Here is a 5,480-nt window from a genome sequence, read left to right on the forward strand (position 1 = left end):
TTTGTGAGGCTACTCTATAGTCACTTTGCCTTAAATGGTTTTTCAGTGTTGTAAATTTGTACTGGAGATCTACAGTATTTCGCTTATATAACCTGCTGGATGTGTTTAATGTTGGCTGCTGGAAGACATCGCCATACACTTACCCTTAAAGTCCCTTTTTATACCCTTACTTCATCTGTCAGGAGTCTGAGGTTGACTTATAAAGGACCTTTTCAGATCTTGTATCTGCTGTATGAAATGTGGAACAAACTTCCTCTGTCTATGAGCACTTCCAAACACACAGGGCAGAATTCTGTCCTGTGTGTCACAACCTTCTAGGTCTTGACCTTCCTAGAACTTACATGTCAGACCAGCACTTCGCAGCCCAGTGTCTGCATAGCACCTAATCTAGGACACAGCACTTTTTATGTTGTGCGTCCCATTTTGTAAAGGTGTTTCTGTTTACTTGATTTCTTTTTTGGGTAACAGAGAAAATTGTAGCTGATTTGTTTACACAATCTATTGTGAGCATATTGTTATACCATATACAGCATTTACATTTTGTTTAGATTTAAAAAATAATTATATAACTAAGTGTTTTTCATTTCAGTTCACACATTTTAAGACAGCATTATTTTTCACTACTATATAACATCAGGGAAATTACATTTCATGTCCAGAGTATGTCATGTGAGGCGCTCCGGGCATGTCCAACTGAAAGACCCGGAAAAGACCCAGGACGGGCTGGAGAGATTATATATTTCGGCTGTCCTGGGAACGCCTCTGTATCCCCCCAGAAGAGCTAGAAGAGGTGGCTGGGGAGAGGGAAACCTGGGCCTCTTTGCTTAGGCTATTGCCCCCACGACCCAGACCCGGATAAGCGGATGAAAATGGATGGATGGATGTCCATCACTAAAGTTTCATGTATGAAGGTAGACTCCTTAAAACCATGATACTTCTGAGGAAAATATTTCACCTAATAGCACTGTGACCCAGTACACGTGAATCAACAGAGGCAGCAGATGTAACCCTCTTTAAATAGTGCTTTGTAAGGGGTTTTCTTATTTTTCGAACAGTGTGCAGTTCACATTTTCTACAAAAAGCAGAACCAGAGGCCACAGATGGAGGAGATGCGAATGAGATGGTTGGCGAGGGATAAAAGCTCTGGACAAGCTGCAGACCTGCAACTACTATTTAGCAGAAGTTGCATACATGCATTTGTGTAGAGTGCGACTGGTCTCCAGCAAACTGAAAGAAATCAAATACAGAAAATGTTGGCAGTCTGGCCATAAGTGCTGTGTTCTGCCTGCTGTCTGGGTTCTTGTCCAGACTGTTAGTGTGTGGGAGCAACGTACCAATGTATCTGTGTTTCAGCCTGGTTCTGGGGTTTGCCAGGGTCCAGCCTGTTGTGAGACTCACACTTTCAGCATTTCTGAGGAACAGGGTGTGCTAGCACTCTTGGCTGAATTTCTTGTGGTCTGAGAATGTTTTTAGAGATGGCCACCTTCACACTATGTTGTTTTTCTTGCCAAATACTGAAGATTCTGAATACTGAAAAGTCTCTGATGGAAGTAGCTCATGCATGCTAGAGAAAAGCCAAACCAAAACAGGTGCTATTTCAAACGGGGGGGGGGGGGGGGGGGGGGGGGGGGGGGGGGGGGATGGGTCATTTGTCAACGGTGCTGTGAAGTGTTTTGAAAAAGAACTGAGAATTAAAAAACTAAAAAACTATTAATAGTGGTTAAAAAACATTAAAACTGGTGAAGCCTAATATTGATGAGGTGACGTTGACGACTCCTTAACAACCTTGTTTACTGTATAATCTATATAATCTGTGTAATCTAGACTGTAGTGATTGTAAAAATGAAATTGGCAATTGTACACAAAACCTTTAGAGCCACGCTGGAAACAACTGGACACATTGGCTAACTAAACTCAGTGAAGGACTCCGGTCTTCCAGCTAGCATCTGTAATCTTATTTAATGGAAATAGTTGTTTCAAATTCTGTGAAATGACTTCATTAGTGCACCTTAACGAGCTGTGTGATACCCCGGGTAATGTTATGAAAGGACATTAATTAACGCTTTACATGGTCTGAACAGTCCTAAATGAATCCTTCAAACACTCTAGATTTGGGCTTAATGTGTGTAGGGGGTTGATTTCATACAGCTTTACATTTACACATGACATTATTGCTGTTGTAAGAAATAAGACCGTAATGTCCATGTCGAGTATCTTTTTTTTTCTTTTTTTTGAAAATCAGGAAATGTTTCTGAATTCATAGAATGTTTGTTTCAGGGAATAAGTCTAAACTATTTGAATGTAAATAACAAACTGTGATTGATGGTTTCTAACATTCTTTTTCTGTTCTTAAGACTTAATGTCCTTTCACAAACATTTTTGCTGTAGATGGATCATAAAGATTTTTCAAAGGGTGCCATAAAAAGTGATGGTATATGCATTCTGTAACATTTTGAGTGAAAGTGATTTGTGTTACTATCCATATCTACCATTTTACAATAAAATAAAATGCAATAAATAATTCATTTTTACAATCAGACTTCTCTGTTGGGCTTTTTAAAAATCTGATGGTATTAATAATCTCTCAGGGTTTTAAATATGACAATCTAATGATGAAATATGGTAGTTATTAAATGTTGAATTTGCAGAAGTATGCTATTGCTTCAAGTCTGTCTGTCTTTGAGCTGTTAGGCAACACTGTAGGTACTGTTACAGCACTATAGATTTGTTGATTGAAAATTCAGTGTACAGGTACATGTAACCTGTTTATAACTTGAAATCTGTCTTATGTGATCACAAACACAAACTGTATGTCCCAAAGCTAATGCAGAATTCACCATTGACCATATTTTCAATATTCAGCTTTAATTTTCATTATTCATATTCATTTTTTCACCTACTAGAATTGAAACATTCTTGCCTTTTTTTTTTATCAAATGTGGTGTAAATGTGATCTGCTATCTGTATGGAAGCTGAAGATCTTGCAGTACCATCACTTGACATTGAGTGGCGCCCTGGATTTGTGTAGAATTCTTCCCAGAGTTAAGTGCAAGAGTTAACATGACAAGTTTCAATACATCTTTAATGCAGTGAGCCTTATAGAAAAGATTGACAGCATTTGTGATCGATATGACAGCATTTATGATAGCATATAATCTATAAAAAAACATCTTATTCACATTTTAATAGCAGGGTTTGCCCATAAGAATTTCATAATTATATACTTTAAAAAAAAAAAAAAGAAGCAATTTTAAAAGGCAGAGAGATATCAAGTGGAGATTTAAACTTCTATTTAACACATTCAAAAAGAAAACAAAATGGGTTTTTATACACCTGATGAAACGCTTCTTCACCAAATATTTAAGAGTGCATTTAAAAGGGCATCAAAACATATAAACAGCCACAGGTCGCCCCAGTCCAAGCAAAACACTGGATTCAATTTGACCACTAAAGGTTCATGTATAGTAGATCAATTTGGGCCAGAGACAAGGCGGAGCTAGGCGTCACAATGCCAGCACTGACCAAAAATAAGAAGCCACACCAACAACTGACTTGTGATTCAGGCCACAGACAGGAAGGTGTCAGTTAGTTTTCATTTACATTAGATTTATATGTATCAACACTTTCTTAATTCATTTTACATTCTGAATTTTCTTTCTGAATTTTACTTGTCTCTGTACTGTAAAAACAGGAATTATTGTCTTATTTCTGATTGTTTCTTTAAAGTGTACATTATTGGTTTTTATTGAAGTTCTGATTTTAAAATGATATAGCTGCAAGTTGGTTCCCATCCCATTTGGATAATTAAAATTGAAAAAAAAAATTGTTCAATGTGAAATATTTTACTAGGCACAGTGAGCTAGCCATTTGCTTGGACTCCAGAGCTCTCTGATCTGTGGCAAACTAGCATGTGCATGAACTTGTGCATGTGCATGCGCTTAAAGCTGACATCAAAGGCTGTTCTGACTTATTTTCAGTTTTCCGCACATTTGCCTGTTTGCGGCGCTGGTATGCTTGCCCTAAGGCACACGTAGAGGTCTGATTGTCTGCACAGCATCATGGATAGCAATTCACGGGTTTAAACAGGCACACCTAATGCAAGCTTGGCTAGCAGAATAACAACGATGCAGCATAGCACTGTGGGTTAGTTGGCAGGAGCGAGGGGATGAAACGCAGGGTGGAAATGGAAATCCGGTTTGTTCGAGCAAGGGGCGTTTTGGCTTCGGTTCCGGTGGACCCATCGACCCTCTCTGCTCTAGCACGTTTGATTGTACATATAGCAATGAACTGGTGTGGAAGAATGACATATTGTTCAGAGCCATGAATGGTGGAGGGTCCAGGGTAGAGCAGAAAGCCCCCTGAATGAGAACAGGGAAGAATGGTGAAGATTACACTTTGTTCAGGACTGTGTTCAAGGACCAGTGTTGGTCTGGGTTAGCATCCACTGCCAAGCTTCTGATTAGTGCTCTCCCAGGTCCAAAACACCTGATTTAGATCTTCAGGTAACTTCATAAACTGCTGTTGGTTTGACTCCGAGTCAAGGAAACACTCAAAGTGTGTGAAGGAAACACACTGTGGCCAACAGCGTCAAAAAGGCATCTTAGCACCACTTCACATTGGCTAAGATGTTATGTTTTTCTCTTAAAAGTGCACAATGAAATTGGTTATTACAGCTGTGAATGACAAAAATGATACAAATACTCTTGAACAAAACATTTTGGTCCCCTCGAGGTGGAATGCCGCTGTATTTAGATTTCATCTACATCAATCACTATCATTATTCAGAATTTATCTAAATCAATTCATATTCTTTTCATTTTACAAAGGTATATATGGAAAATAAATAAATACTATTAATCTATTACAGCCTGTTCCAGCACACCCATCCTTCTTACTAAACATAAATAAAACTGATCAGTCCCAAGTCATGAGCCAGTCATGGAAAACTATCTGGCCTGCTCATTGGATGCTGACAAAATCTTAGCCACGCCCTGAAATAATTTATAAATATTGAAATTTCACACTGGTGAGGTCAACAAGAGCCTGCTGTCCTATCACAATAGATAAATGCACATCATGAGGTGTTGGCCATTGGGAATTTATATATATATCATAAAGGAAGGTGGGAGAACAGGACAACCAGTCTACACAAAGTCAATTCTGCTGAAAGCAGTGGTGTTTACATACACTGAAGTACAGTTCCTCAAACCTCTTACAGTAGGTACTTTAATTCTGAGAGCTTTTACAGTAATTTCCTACCAGCGATTGCCTTTCTCACATGTATTGGGTGTTATAGGCTGTACATTTTTATGGATCTTAGCCATAGGTGCCATTTCGTGCCCATTATTGTGCAACAGTATTGCTTTGACAGCACGTCCCTTCACAAGACCAGCTCAAGCAACCACAATTATAAGAAATGCTCTCCAAAACCATTGCATGATGTCACACACACACACACACACACGTGTGTGTGTGTGTGT

This window comes from Brachyhypopomus gauderio, chromosome 9 (assembly GCF_052324685.1).
Source record: "Brachyhypopomus gauderio isolate BG-103 chromosome 9, BGAUD_0.2, whole genome shotgun sequence".
Taxonomy (NCBI): Eukaryota; Metazoa; Chordata; class Actinopteri; order Gymnotiformes; family Hypopomidae; genus Brachyhypopomus; species Brachyhypopomus gauderio.